Source organism: Phocoena sinus, chromosome 5 (genome assembly GCF_008692025.1).
Source record: "Phocoena sinus isolate mPhoSin1 chromosome 5, mPhoSin1.pri, whole genome shotgun sequence".
Taxonomy (NCBI): Eukaryota; Metazoa; Chordata; class Mammalia; order Artiodactyla; family Phocoenidae; genus Phocoena; species Phocoena sinus.
In genome coordinates this window covers 19,341,839-19,358,741 of record NC_045767.1, presented here as the reverse complement: position 1 = coordinate 19,358,741, position 16,903 = coordinate 19,341,839, and the positions used below count along the sequence as shown (strand labels likewise).

Genomic DNA, 16,903 nt, shown 5'->3' with positions numbered 1-16,903 from the left:
GTTGTTTGAGACTTTCTTCCTTTTATAGCTTATTTTATAATTAATAGATGCCCAGCCTGTGTCAGTTACTGTTTTCACGGAAAATAATAACTTATAAAAATTTATCTCAGGGAGAGGTACAGCAGAGGCTTCAGAAATATTAGGTATTGTTCTATTTCTTAAGCTACTGGTAAGTACACAGCTATTTGTTTTATTATACTATAGTCTTTATATATTTATATGTATTCCTTGTGCATATGAATATGTATAATATTATACATGTAAATCTAATAAATTTTAAAAGAATAGCAAAATCTAAAGTAATATTCAAAGGTAGCTATAATACTGTTAATCACAACTCAAGTTTGAAATCTAGCTAAGTCAATAGTCAGTTTAAAGGCTGGGTAAAACGGCAGAACTGAAGAACCATGAGCTAGAAAATGCTTCAAGAAAGCCTCTGGTGCAGACTTCTGCATTTATTCTGACAGATTAAAAACTCAGGAGTCAAGACACTTAGCCAAGGGTGTGTGTGTATAGGTATGTATGTATATATGCATGTACACTAAGTGTCAGTAGGGGAATTAAGAACTGCTATCTATCTATCTAAGGTCACACAGCAATTCAGTAGCAAAACTAAAACCCTAGTGTCTAGAATCATCATTTTGTATTCTGCTAGACCATCTTATGAATCATCTGCCTGATCTCTGTTTCCCCCTTGGCAGCCCTACAGTTGGGAGCGATAGGTACAATATTTCTATTGGTCAAGCTTACCAGAGAACTATCTAAGATAGTTACTTTATAAAACAGAATAAGTAAAAATTTTGAAAATTAGTTCCTGGAGTTATACTTCAGGTATTAATTCTCTGCTTCCAAGAAACAGTATGCTAGTAGTAAGTTCTAAATGTTAAAAATTTCCTCTGTCTTTAAATGTACTGATATATGAGATTACCAAAAAAACGACATAAGTATAAACTCTGTTTCTGGCACTTACTGTGGTAATGCTATCAAAAAAAGGGCAATTTAAAATAAACCTGTAACTGTTGAAAATTTCTGTGGCTCTGTTGGACAAAGCTATGGGAAAAACGTATTTGTGCAGTGGTGGTAGGAGTGTAAATTGGCACAACCCCCATGAAGGACAATTACACAAAGCTACTAAAATTACAAAGGCACATCATCTCTTACTGAACAGTCTCACTACTGGATATACCTACCTGCATATGTGTGAAATAATTATGTAAGAATGTTTATTGCAGTATTCATAATAAATGGATGGAAACAATTCAAATGTCCATCAGTGGAAGACAGGTAAATGAAATATGACAGACCCACTTAATGGAATAGTATGCAACTGTAAAACAAAACAAACAAAAAAACCAAGGATGATCTCTATCCTTGAATGAAAAAAGATACAGCCCTGTGTAGATACCAGTTTCCAGGCAGTCTGCTAAAATTATATTTTGAGTATCATGTACCTTATCCTATTCTAGTAAATCACATTATACATCCAGATTTTCTATAACATTCCAATGACATGTAACAAAATCTAAAGGATTTTCTCATATAAAGATCATAATTTCTGGCCCACTTTAGACCTGGGATTCACAAACTATCTGTAGTGAAGAATCATTTTTTAAAAATTACCTATATGTAGCACCAAATATAAATCTGCAGTACCAAAATATAAATCTGCAGTACCAATCTAAACTGCCAGAGCAATACTTGTAAAATACAGTAAAGATCAATTATTCAAAATGAAAACATTTATAAAATACTCAACATATAAAACACAAGCTCAAATTTTTAATTTTTTACATTCAGTTTTATTATTAGATTCAAGTGTATTCTGTCAATTGCTGTAAGAACTTCTAAACGTGTACTCTCAATTTCTATACTTCTTGTAGAGCATTAATAATTCATGGAGTGGCCTCAGTCCATGGACTACACTAAATAGAATTGCTCTGGAACCTTCTCTATCCTCACTATGGAATGGTGTCTTCTAAAGTTTAATGGAATAAACCTGATTGCCTGTGTGGACCTGTCATTTTCTATGGCAACCGGTAGAGCCATACTCAGAATGCTGTGCCCTCCACACAGTGAGAGCTAGTTACCCATCTCCCTTTGTCACTAGCACATATTTTAAAGTCAGTTGAGAATCTTTTGTTGTTCCCATTTGGGACCTCAAGCATAGAGTATCCTTAGCCAGAAGTGTTAGATGGATAGACAGTCCTCAACTGAGCAATACTCAATAAGTTCTGGTTCTGTGAATTTTGTCTGCTTTACCTGTGTAGGTCAGAGTTGAGCAACTCAAGGCCAGGAAAGGCTCTGAACTCAAGTTCAAACAAACAGTTTGTTCAGGCAATGATATGTGACAAACCCTAGGAAAGCTCTCAGAAGAACCATCAGATGTTGGGAGGCATTTCTGGAGTAAGATGCTGTTAAAAAATGCCAAAGAGAGCAAATGCTGTCAAAGAGTGATGGCAAGTAGACTCCGGTCGTTAGGTGTATACCCAGTGGTCTGGATGTGGGGAGTGGTGTCAGGAGGTAACAACAAAGCTTAAGCTCTCAGAATGAACACAGGGTGACCGGTCAGGTCATCAAGGCAACTGCCAAGTGAAACGGTACAGGATAGACAAGTCGCTATAACTAATTCTCTTTGATAAGCTCCTTTCCCCGGCTTCATGTTTCCACTATGAGTGCCTTCCACCAGAATAATAACAACTTCTCTCCCAACCTGTTGTTCACTCCTCCCCAGAAGTGACTTAATCCATGTGATGCTCTAGAGAAAAGAAAATGAATGAGCCTATTCTCATTTCATCTTTTGAAGCCAGCCTGCCTGCAAGGAGGATGCAATTCTGATTTCCTCCCTTGTGCATGCTGTAAGGGGCAAGCTGGATTTGCCCAGCTTGCACTGATAGAATGAGGAAGTTTGTGTATTTAGAGAGTGACGGCAACCCCATTTGGCCAGACAGCTGGGCACATTTTCCAATTTAGATTCATTAGGCAATAAAGCTGACTTTTTTTTTTAACCTCCGTATCTCTGGTATGTGTCTTTCAATGAATTCCAACCTTTGGACAGGAGAAGCCAGATATTTATCTTAAGCATCAAACATGAATAGTTTTCTGTTTAAATACTTTACTATTACTACTGTTACTATTACTTTGTTACTACTGTTTCCTGTTAACAGGTTCATTCATTGTTCAACAGAATGAAAACTTACCTAACTTACAGTGAGAGAAAGCTGATGCCCATGGGTTTCAGTAGTTTTATCATTACCCATATGCAGCTAGACTTATAATCGTAGACTAGCCTACTGAAGATTCAGTGATTCCTCAATCTAAGAAAGATATGTATAGCTGGGGTGCTGACCTACATAATGTAGTAGATGTTTTAAACTAGTGGTCAGGGAGAGAGGGGCAAGATGGCGGAAGAGTAAAACACTGAGATCACCTTCCTCCGGACAGATACACTGGAAATACATCTACACGTGGAACAACTCCTACAGAACACCTACTGAATGCTGGCAGAAGACCTCAGACCTCCCAAAAGGCAAGAAACTCCCCACGTACCTGGGTAGGGCAGAAGGAAAAAAGAATAAACAGAGACAAAAGGATAGGGACGGGACCTGCACCAGTAGGAGGGAGCTGTGAAGGAGAAAAGGTTTCCACACACTAGGAAGCCCCTTCGCGGGCGGAGACTGCGGGTGGCAGAGGGGGAAGCTTCAGAGCCGTTGGAGAAGAGCACAGCCAGGGGTGCAGAGGGCATGGCGGGGAGATTCCCGCACAGAAGATCGGTGCCGACCCGCACTAACCAGCCCAAGAGGCTTGTCTGCTCACCCGCCGAGGCGGGCGGGGGCTGGGAGCTGAAGCTCGGGCTTCGGTCGGATCCCAGGGAGAGGACTGGGGTTGGCGGCACGAACACAGCCTGCAGGGGGTTAGTGCACCATGGCTGGCCCAGAGGGAGTCCAGGGAAAAGTCTAGACCTGCCGAAGAAGCAAGCAACTTTTTCTTCTCTGTTTCCTGGTGCGTGAGGAGAGGGGATTAAGAGCGCTGCTTAAAGGAGCTCTAGAGACGGGCGCAAGCCGCGGATAACAGCGCGGACCCCAGAGACAGGCATGAGACGCTAAGGCTGCTGCTGCTGCCACCAAGAAGCCTGTGTGCGAGCACAGGTCACTGTCCACACCCCCCATCCAGGGAGCCTGTGCAGCCCGCCACCGCCAGGGTACCAGGATCCACGGACAACTTCCCCGGAAGAACGCATGGCGCGCCTCAGGCTGGTGCAACGTGACGCTGGCCTCTGCCGCCGCAGGCCCGCCCCACACTCTGTGCCCCTCCCTCCCCCCCGGCCTGAGTGAGCCAGAGCCCCCGAATCAGCTGGTCCTTTAAGCCCGTCCTGTCTGAGCGAAGAACAGATGCCCTCCTGCGACCTACTCGCAGAGGCGGGGCCAAATCGAAAGCTGAGCCCCTGGAGCTGTGCGAACAAAGAAGAGAAAGGGAAATCTCTCCCAGCAGCCTCAGAAGCAGCGGATTAAATCTCCACAATCAATTTCATGTACCCTGCATCTGTGAAATACATGAATAGACAACGAATCATCCTAAATTGAGGAGCTGGACTTCGAGAGCAAGATTTACTATTTTTTCCCCTTTTCCTCTTTTTGTGAGTGTGTATGTGTATGCTTCTGTGTGAGACTTTGTATAGCTTTGCTTTCACCATTTCTCCTAGGGTTCTAACCGTCCATTTTTTTGTTTTGTTTACTTACTTAAATTTTTTTTCTTAATAATTATTTTTTATTTAAATAACTTTATTTCATTTTATCTTACTTTATTTTATTTTATCCTCTTTCTTTCTTCCTTTCTACTTTTTCTCCCTTTTATTCAGAGCCATGTGGATGAAAGGCTCTTGATGCTGCAGCCAGGAGTCAGTGCTCTACCTCTGAGGTGGGAGAGCTAACGTCAGGACACTGGTCCAAAAGAGACCTCCCAGCTCCACGTAATATCAAACAGCGAAAAACTCCCAGAGATCTCCATCTCAACACCAGCACCCAGCTTCACTGAATGACCAGCAAGCTACAGTGCTGGACACCCTATGCCAAACAACTAGGAAGACAAGAACACAACCCCACCCATTAGCAGAGAGGCTGCCTAAAAGGATAATAAGTCCACAGACACCCCAAAACATACCACCAGACCTGGACCTCCCCACCAGAAAGACAAGATCCAGCTTCATCCACCAGAACACAGGCACTAGTCCCCTCCACCAGAAAGCCTACACAACCCACTGAACCAGCTTTAGCCACTGGGAACAGACACCAAGAACAACGAACCTGCAGCCTGCAAAAAGGAGACCCCAAACACAGTAAGATAAGCAAAATGAGAAGACAGAAAAACACACAGCAGATGAAGGAGCAAGATAAAAACCCCCCAGACCTAACAAATGAAGAGAAAATAGGCAATCTACCTGAAAAAGAATTCAGAATAATGACAGTAAAGATGATCCAAAATCTTGGAAATAAAATAGAGAAAATGCAAGAAACGTTTAACAAGGTCCTAGAAGAACTAAAGAGGAAACAAGCAATGATGAACAACACAATAAATGAAATTAAAAATACTCTAGATGGGATCAATAGCAGAATAACTGAGGCAGAAGAACGGATAAGTGACCTGGAAGATAAAATAATGGAAATAACTACTGCAGAGCAGAATAAAGAAAAAAGAATGTAAAGAACTGAGAACAGTATCAGAGACCTCTGGGACAACATTAAACGCACCAACATTCGAGTTATATGGGTCCCAGAAGAAGAAGAGAAAAAGAGAGGGACTGAGAAAATATTTGAAGAGATTATAGTTGAAAATTTCCCTAATATGGGAAAGGAAATAGTTAATCAAGTCCAGGATGCACAGAGAGTCCCATACAGGATAAATCCAAGGAGAAACACGCCAAGACACATACTAATCAAACTGTCAAAAATTAAATACAAAGAAGACATATTAAAAGCAGCAAGGGAAAAACAACAAATAACAAACAAGGGAATCCCCATAAGGTTAACAGCTGATCTTTCAGCAGAAACTCTGCAAGCCAGAAGGGGCTGGCGGGACATATTTAAAGTGATGAAGGAGAAAACCTACAACCGAGATTACTCTACTCCAGAAAGGATCTCATTCAGATTTGATGGAGAAATTAAAACTTTTACAGACAAGCAAAAGCTGAGAGAGTTCAGCACCACCAAACCAGCTTTACAACAAATGCTAAAGGAACTTCTCTAGGCAAGAAACACAAGAGAAGGAAAAGACCTACAATAACAAACCCAAAACAATTAAGAAAATGCGAATAGGAACATACATATTGATAATTACCTTAAATGTAAATGGATTACCTGCTCCCACCAAAAAACACAGACTGGCTGAATGGATACAAAAAAAAGACCCATATATATGCTATCTACAAGAGACCCAATTCAGACCTAGAGACACATACAGACTGAAAGTAAGGGGATGGAAAAAGATATTTCATGCAAATGGAAACCAAAAGAAAGCTGGAGTAGCAATTCTCGTTATCAGACAAAATAGACTTTAAAATAAAGACTATTAGAAGAGACAAAGAAGGACACTACATAATGATCAAGGGATCGATCCAAGAAGATATAACAATTGTAAATATTTATGCACCCAACATAGGAGTACCTCAATACAAAAGGCAAATACTAACAGCCATAAAAGGGGAAATCAACAGTAACACATTCAAAGTAGGGGACTTTAACACCCCACTTTCACCAATGGACAGATCATCCAAAATGAAAATAAATAGGAAAACACAAGCTTTAAATGATACATTAAACAACATGGACTTAAATGATATTTATAGGACATTCCATCCAAAACCAACAGAATACACATTTTTCTCAAGGAGTCATGGAACATTCTCCAGGATAGATCATATCTTGGGTCACAAATCAAGCCTTGGTAAATTTAAGAAAACTGAAATTGTATCAAGTATTTTTTCTGACCACAATTCTATGAGACTAGATATCAATTACAGGAAAAGATCTGTAAAAAATACAAACACATGGAGGCTAAACAATACACTACTTAATAATGAAGTGATCACTGTAGAAATCAAAGAGGAAATCAAAAAATACCTAGAAACAAATGACAATGGAGACAAGACGACCCCAAACCTATGGGATTCAGCAAAAGCAGTTCTAAGAAGGAAGTTTATAGCAATAGAGTCCTACCTTAAGAAACAGGAGGGCTTCCTTGGTGGCGCAGTGGTTGAGAATTTGCCTGCCAATGCAGGGGACATGGGTTCGAGCCCTGGTCTGGGAGGATCCCACGTGCCGCGGAGCAACTAGGCCCGTGAGCCACAACTACTGAGCCTGCGCGTCTGGAGCCTGTGCTCCGCAACAAGAGAGGCCGCGATAGTGAGGCCCGCGCGCCGCGATGAAGAGTGGCCCCCGCTCGCTGCCAACTAGAGAAAGCCCTCACACAGAAACGAAGACCCAACACAGCAAAAATAAATTAATTAATAAACTCCTAAAAAAAAAAAAAAAAAAAAAAAAAAAAGAAACAGGAAAAATCTCGAATAAACAACCTAACCTTGCACCTAAAGCAATTAGAGAAAGAAGAACAAAAAACCTCAAAGTTAGCAGAAGGAAAGAAATCATAAAGATCAGATCAGAAATAAATGAAAAAGAAATGAAGGAAACAAATAGCAAAGATCAATAAAACTAAAAGCTGCTTCTTTAAGGAGATAAACAAAATTGATAAACCATTAGCCAGACTCATCAAGAAAAAAAGGGAGAAGACTCAAATCAATAGAAGTAGAAATGAAAAAGGAGAAAAGTAACAACTGACACTGCAGAAATACAAACGATCATGAGAGATTACTACAAGCAACTCTATGCCAATAAAATGGACAAATTCTTAGAAATGCACAACCTGCCAAGACTGAATCAGGAAGAAATAGAAAATATGAACAGACGAATCACAAGCACTTAAATTGAAACTGTGATTAAAAATCTTCCAACAAACAAAAGCCCAGGACCAGATGGCTTCACAGGCGAATTCTATCAAACATTTAGAGAAGAGCTAACACCTATACTTCTCAACTCTTCCAAAATATAGCAGAGGGAGGAACACTCCCAAACTCATTCTACGAGGCCACCATCCCTGATACCAAAACCAGACAAGGATGTCACAAAGGAAGAAAACTACAGGCCAATATCACTGATGAACATAGATGCAAAAATCCTCAACAAAATACTAGCAAACAGAATCCAACAGCACATTAAAAGGATCATACACCATGATCAAGTGGGGTTTATTCCAGGAATCAAAGATTCTTCAATATACGCAAATCAATCAACGTGATACACTATATTAACAAATTGAAGAAGAAAAACACATGGTCATCTCAATAGATGCAGAGTAAGTTTTCGACAAAATTCAACACCCATTTATGATAAAAACCCTGCAGAAAGTAGGCATAGAGGGAACTTTCCTCAACATGATAAAGGCCATATATGACAAACCCACAGCCAACATCATCCTCAACGGTGAAAAACTGAAAACATTTCCACTAAGATCAGGAACAAGACAAGGTTGCCAACTCTCACCACTCTTATTCAACATAGTTTTGGAAGTTTTAGCCACAGCAATCAGAGAAGAAAAGGAATTAAAAGGAATCCAAATGGGAAAAGAAGTAAAGCTGTCACTGTTTGCAGATGACATGATACTATACATAGAGAATCCTAAAGATGCTACCAGAAAACTACTAGAGCTAATCAATGAATTTGGTAAAGTAGCAGGATACAAAATTAATGCACAGAAATCTCTTGCATTCCTATACACTAATGATGAAAAATCTGAAAGTGAAATCAAGAAAACACTCCCATTTACCATTTCAACAAAAAGAATAAAATATCTAGGAATAAACCTACCTAAGGAGACAAAAGACCTGTATGCAGAAAATTATAAGACACTGATGAAAGAAATTAAAGATGATACAAATAGATGGAGAGATATACCATGTTCTTGGATTAGAAGAATCAACAACGTGAAAATGACTCTACTATCCAAAGCAATCTACAGATTCAATGCAATCCCTATCAAACTACCAATGGCATTTTTCTCAGAACTAGAACAAAAAATTTCACAATTTGTATGGAAACACAAAAGACTCTGAATAGCCAAAGGAATCTTGAGAACGAAAAACGGAGCTGGAGAAATCAGGCTCCCTGACTTCAGACTATACTACAAAGCTACAGTAATCAAGACAGTATGGTACTGGCACAAAAACAGAAAGATAGATCAATGGATCACGATAGAAAGCCCAGAGATAAACCCACGTACATATGGTCACCTTATCTTTGATAAAGGAGGCAGGAATTTACAATGGAGAAAGGACAGCCTCTTCAATAAGTGGTGCTGGGAAAACTGGACAGGTACATGTAAAAGTATGAGATTACAACACTCCCTAACACCATACACAAAAATAAGCTCAAAATGGATTAAAGACCTAAATGTAAGGCCAGAAACTATCAAACTCTTAGAGGAAAACATAGGCAGGACACTCTATGACATAAATCACAGCAAGATCCTTTTTGACCCACCTCCTAGAGTAATGGAAATAAAAACAAAAATAAACAAATGGGTCCTAATGAAACTTCAAAGCTTTTGCACAGCAAAGGAAACCATAAACAAGATGAAAAGACAACCCTCAGAATGGGAGAAAATATTTGCAAATGAGGCAACTGACAAAGGATTAATCTCCAAAATTTACAAACAGCTCATGCAGCTCAATATCAAAAAAACGAACAACCCAATCCAAAAATGGGCAGAAGACCTAAATAGACATTTCTCCAAAGAAGATATACAGATAACCACCAAACACATGAAAGAATGCTCAACATCACTAATCATTAGAGAAATGCAAATCAAAACTACAATGAGGTATCACCTCACACCAGTCAGAATGACCATCATCAAAAAATCTAGAAACAATAAATGCTGGAGAGGGTGTGGAGAAAAGCGAACACTCTTGCACTGCTGGTGCAAATGTGAATTGGTACAGCTACTATGGAGAACAGTATGGAGGTCCCTTAAAAAACTACAAATAAAACTACCATATGACCCAGCAATCCCACTACCGGGGATATACCCTGAGAAAACCATAATTCAAAAAGAGTCATGGACCAAAATGTTCATTGCAGCTCTACTTACAATATCCAGGAGATGGAAACAACCTAAGTGTCCATCATCGGATGAATGGATAAAGAAGATGTGGCACATATATACAATGGAATATTACTCAGCCATAAAAAGAAACGAAATTGAGTTACTTGTAGTGAGGTGGATGGACCTAGAGTCTGTCATACAGAGTGAAGTAAGTCAGAAAGAAAAAGACAAATACCGTATGCTAACACATATATATGGAATTTAAGGAAAAAAATGTCATGAAGAACCTAGGGATAAGACAGGAATAGAGGCGCAGACCTACTGGAGAACGGACTTGAGGATATGGGGAGGGGGAAGGGTGAGTTTTGACAGGGCGAGAGAGAGTCATGGACATATACACACTAACAAACGTAGTAAGGTAGATAGCTAGTGGGAAGGAGCCGCAAGGCACAGGGATATTAGCTCGGGGCTTTGGGACAGCCTGGAGGGGTGGGATGGGGAGAGTGGGAGGGAGGGAGACGCAAGAGGGAAGACACATGGGAGCATATGTGTATGTATGGCTGATTCACTTTGTTATAGAGCAGAGGCTGACACACTATTGTAAAGCAATTATACCTCAATAAAGATGTTAAAAAAAAAAAAAAAAAAAAGCTAAAAAAAAAACCTTACCACCAAATATACCAAAATACACCTCTTTCATTAAGTGAATTACTAGTGTTTCTATACCTGGAATGTTACATATGTTTTATTTACTAGATGTTTACATTTTGGGGAGGAAAACAGTATTGTTTGTTAAAAAAAATTAAATATTTGTAATTTGTTGTTCCCGACTAAAATTTTTATACCATAACAAAATTTGTTCTTTTCTCATGAATTTATAATTTCTAAATGAAGACAAGCAAGTATAAAATTGGGGGAAGAATGGGCTGTATTAATCAAATGATATCTTGATGTTTCTAAATAAGAAGATTATTTTATTTTTAACACTAAACATGGGAGCTGTTTCTTAGCAAACTTCTTTGAAAGGACTAATGTTGTACTGTGTATTAGATTGCCCCATCCTGTATATGAAGCAGATTTGATCTTTGTCTTCTTAAGTTCCTCTACTTTATAATGGTGGTTTTACTTTAAAAAAATACGATATTATTTCATGTCTTTAAAACAATGTTTAAATGTGATCTACAGAATATTACAAATGATTTTTTTTAAAAGTGCTGTGAAAATATTACAACCTAAATGAACTAAAAAATAAAAATAAAAAAAAAATAGTCAGTATCTCATCCTGTGTCTCTCATAAACAAAAAACATAGGGTTCAATAACTGAGAGTTGAAAGATAAAGTTATCTCCTTTCACTATTATACCTAACAAGCACCTTCAAAATGTATACCTTCTGGGCTTCCCTGGTGGCACAGTGGTTGAGAGTCCGCCTGCCGATGCAGGGGACGCGGGTTCGTGCCCCAGTCCGGGAAGATCCCACATGGCCGCAGAGCGGCTGGGCCCATGAGCCATGGCCGCTGGGCCTTCGCGTCCGGAGCCTGTGCTCCGCAATGGGAGAGGCCACAACAGTGAGAGGCCCGCGTACTGCAAAAAAATAAATAAATAATTAAATAAAAAAATAAAAATACATAATCAGAGACCTTGAGGTTTCACCTTGGAGAGGTAGAGAACTGGAAAAAAGCACTGTGCTACCCTTAGGGAAAAAAAGCGGACACATTGTAAATTAACAATTTTTCTTGAACCCATCAGAAAACTGAGGTCATAGTGTAAACAACTAACAGAAAATCTGAAGAGACAGGCATAAGGACAAACAGGACCTGAGCATTTGCTCACTTGGGCCAAATGCTCACAAATGCCATACAAGCTAATAAGAAGAATCAGCCAGTAATTTTTAACTAATCAGATAGGCTAAGCATCGGCTAGAATAAGACTGTGATGCCTCTGGGAGCCAGACTTAGGGGCTGTTGTGCCTTCCTGTAAGCTTTCTCTCCAGGAATCCCACAAGATGCTCATAGGATAAATCAAGATGAATCCTGAAAAAGCTTCCCCCATGATACTGGTTAGATACTGGGAAGAACAGCCACCACTGAAACCCTGCCCAGACCCATGTCCTCTATATCTCCTAAGGGATACAAGTCTAATCTGCAGAGGGAAGGGCAACAAAATTGTTGCCTGAGGCAACTCGTGGAAACCCACTGAAGCTGGAGGAGAATAAAAAGGAAAAAAAGTTCTACCGCTGGGAGAACTAGCCCCAATATTACATCTGAAAAAGGGGCAGGAACACTTCTGAATGAAAATGATATAGTCAGAAACTTGGATCTATATAAAGACATGTAGAGTGTTGAAAGTAAATGAGGATAACAAAAATATCTTTGTTTTTAATTGCTGTAAAAGATAATTATGTAAAGCAAAAAAGCTGTAACAATATATTGTGTTTACAGCATATAAGGGAATACACTGTTATAAGATTAATATACAGATGTTAAGTGGTATAATATTGTTTGAAGGTTGACTCAGATTATTTTAAAATATTACTGTAAATTCCAGAGCAACCACTAAAAAAGTTCTTAAATGACATCTAAATATTAAGTCAACAGAGGAGATAAAATGGAATCAAAAAATAATGTACAATTAAACCCAGAGAAGTCAGTAAAAAAAAAGGAACAGAAAACATCTAGCCTTAAGATTAAAGATTTTAATCCAACCACATCAATAATCATTTTAAATGTGAATTGCCTAACACACCAGTAAAATATATATATATATATATATATATATTGGATTGGATAAAAAAACAAAACCTAACCATACACTAACCACAATAAATTCACTTTATATATAAAGATACAGATAGGTTTAAAATGAAAGGATACATATCATGAAAACACTAAAAGAAAGCTGGAGGAGATATATTAACTTCATAAAAAATAAACTACACAACAAGGAATATTATATTATCAGACCAAACAGTGATGTGACATAAAGTGGTCAATCATCCAGGATGACATAATAATCCTATATGTGTATACACCTACACTTTAAAATATGTGAGGTAAAAACTAAAAACTGATAGGAATGAAAAGATAGACATATTCACAATTATAGCTGGAGATATCAAGATGCCTCTCTTAGTCACTGATAGAACAAGTAGGAGGAAAATCAGTAGAAATATAGATGACCTGGACAACACTAAAAGTCAACTCGACTTAGTTGATATTTATAAAACACTCTACCCAACAACAGCAGAATATAGATTCTTCCCAAGTTCAAACAGAACATTCCCAAAACAGACCATACTCAACCCTAAGACAAACCTTAACAAGTATAAAATAGAAATCATACAAAGATAGTATGTCTTAAACCACAACAGAATTAAACAAGATATCTGAAAAAAATCCTGAAATATCTGGAAATTAAACAACACACTTCTAAGTAAGCCAAGAGTCAAAGAGGAAGTCCCAAGGGAAATTTTAAAATATTTTAAACTAAATGAAAATGAAAATGTATCAAAATTTGTGGGATGCAGCTACAGCAGTGTTTCGAGGGAAATTTATAGAATTAAACATTCATATTAGAAAAGAAGACCTGAGATCAGTAAACTATGCTTGAATAAAGAAATTAGAGAGCAAGAATCACAAATCCAAAGCAAGAAGAAGGAAGGGCATAATAAAGATGAGAGCAGAGATAAATAAAATTTAAACAGAAAAATAACAGGAAAAAATCAATAAAGCCAAAATCTGCTTCTTTGAAAACATCAGTAAAATTGATCAACCTCTAGTCTGGCTGAAGAAGACACAAGTTACCAATATTAGGAATAAAAGAGGGGATATCACTACTTATCTCACAGACAGTAAGATAATAATAAAAAATTATATGGCCATGTATTTGACACAATTACACAAAACTCAGATGTAATATGCTAATCCCTTAAAAGGTGCAAAATACCAAAACTCACCTAAGAAATAGATAACATAAATATTCCTATATTGATTAAAGAAATTGAATTTGTAAGTTAAAACCTTCTCCCTGTCCCGAAAAAAAAGAAAACTCCTGCCCCAGATGGTTTTACTGAAAAAATTCTGAAAAGTCTGAAAAATTTACTGTAAAATACAACATTCAAGGAAGAAATAATACCAATTCTACCTAATCTTTGTCAGAAAGTGGAATACTGAATACTTCCCAACTGATTCTATGAGGCCAAATTATCCTAATGTTAAAACCAACGACATTACAAGAAAGAAACACTTATAATATTCCTCGTGAACACAGATGCAAAAATCCTCAACAAAATAGTAGCTAATTGAACACAGCAATATATTGAAAGGATCATACATAACACACAAGTGAAGTTCACCCCAGAAATTCAAGGATGGTTCAACATTTGAAAATCAATCAATGTAATTCACTGTATTAACAAACTAAATTTTAAAAGAAAGATCTCTGACCTACAGCCACCCAGAAGAAGATGGCCACCCCAGCAGTGTCTGGGCTCTCCCGGCAGGTGTGATGCTTCAGCACATCTGTGGTCAGGCCATTTGCCAAGCTTGTGATGAGGCCACCTTTTCAGATATATGGTATGTTTTTGTTTTTTTTTATATGTACGAGAATATTTATTGCAACATTAGGTATCTGTACTTGCAAAAACACTGGACACAACTTACAGCTGTTAAAAAAAACAATGGCAATTTGCCCACATACTACCACAAAGGCAACTGCAGAGCAATATATATAACTTCACTGCTGCAAAACAAACTATATAGTTTGTATGTCTGCATATCTATAGAAAAATACTGGAAGAATACCCACCAAACTACATATTCATAGCGACTGTCTCAAGTAAGGAGATTAAGGAAGGAATGAGACAGGCCTTTCCCTTTTTTTTTTTTTTACTGCTTTTTTTGTTTTTTGCATTGCTTGCAATTTTTATCATTAGCCTATAGTGCTTTTGCAATTTAAAAAGCAGGGAGCGGGGGAGAATGAAGAAATCAATGTAGGCAAGAATTCTGCAGCCCCTTGCTTAACAATTAGTAAATGCTACCATGGCAGGGACAAGATACTTCCTGAAGACCATGAGAGGAATGAGACAACGCCCCTCTTCATCACTTTCCCCCAGCCTAACATCCACTCACGGCTGTGCTTTGGTCACGATCCAGCCCCACCCTTCCAAGGTCAGCTCACAGGGCATGTCCTCCTGGATGCCTCCCCCAATACCTCCAGGCAGAGTCAAGGAATCTTCCTTTCGGACTCCTTGTCCATACTTCAGCAGACACTTATCACACTGCCACAATTATTTGCCCACAAATCTGTCCTCCCAGCTTGCTCTTTGTGTCTCCAAGAGCAGCGACTGTTCTCACCATCTTGCACTCCCCAGCAGTCAGCACAGTGACGGCGCTTGTGAGATGTACAAAGTACCCCATGGCACCGTGGAGGCTGTGGTACAAGAGGGAGAGCCCTTGGCTCACCCTCACCTGCTGTTGTCATGTCGGGAAAGCTAACGAATTTATCTGCCTCTTGGGTTTTTCATTAGTAAAGTTTGAAAAACATGAGATCTGACTGCACGAGGTATGCAAAAGCGTTTTCTGATATGCTCTTTATTCTGCTGCATTTAAACAGGATAAACTGAAGCAAGTAGAAAAGGAATAGCACAAATCTTGAAGGAACCCAAAAGGGCTGCTTCTATTATGAATCCCTATGCAAAGCGTTCCATTAAAGTGAAAAGCTTAAATGACATGACAACAAAGAGAGGTTTTCTCCCTTCATGTCCAACCTGCTCAATTTGCTTGCTGAAAATGGTCACTTGAACGATATCGCTGGAGTTATTTCTGCCTTTTCTACAATGAGTGTCCACCATGGAGAAGCACCTTGCACAGTTACCACTGCAACTTCTTTAGATGAAGCCACTCTTACTGAATTAAAAACGGTCCTGAAGAGCTTCCTAAGTAAAGGCCAAGTATTGAAATTGGAAGTTAAGACTGATCCATCAATCATGGGTGAAATGATTGTCCGTACTGGAGAGAAATATGTTGAATGTCTGCAAATCCCAAGATTCAGAAGTTGAGCAGAGCAATGTGGGAGAGTTTCTAAAAGTTGATTTTCTGTCAGTGAAAATTCTTAAACTTGGAGCAACAATAAAATGCTTCCCGAACAGAAAAAAAAGAAAAAGATCTCAAAAGATACAAAAAAGCATTCAAGAAAATTCAACATCCATTAACAATAAAAAAAAAATCTTCATCAAATTAGGAACAGAAGAGAATTTCCTAAGCTTAATAAAGAACATCTGTGAAAAACCTATAGCTAACAGCATAGTTAATGGTGAGAGAATGAATTCTTTCCCTTTAAAATCCAGAACAAAGCAATGTTTCACTGCTATGATATACAATATCATACTGGAAGTTCTAACCAGTGTTTTAAGGAAAAGTAGCCTTCACATAAATATGCCAAATTGTTTTTTGACAAAGGTGCAAAAGAAACTCAATAGAAAAAAAGTAGTTTTCTCAAATGGTGTTGGAATAACTGGATGTCCATAGGCATAAAAAAAAAAAAAAAAAAGCTCAACATAATCCTAATACCTTATACAAAACATTAACTCCAAGTGGAAAAATATATCATATACCTAAGTTAAAATTACAAAACTGTCTAGAAGTAAACATAGGGGAAATGTGTGACCTTGGGTTTGGCAATGAGTTTTTAGAGACAATATCAACAGCATGATCCATAAAAGAAAAAATTGACATAGGCATACCTCGTTTTACTGAG

The 16,903-nt window shown here is 38.3% G+C and overlaps 1 pseudogene; it reads left to right on the top strand.

Moving 5' to 3' along the window:
- Positions 1 to 14,612: 14,612 nt before the first annotated feature.
- LOC116754530 lies at positions 14,613 to 16,231 on the top strand (annotated as a pseudogene).
- The last annotated feature ends 672 nt before the right edge of the window (positions 16,232 to 16,903 follow it).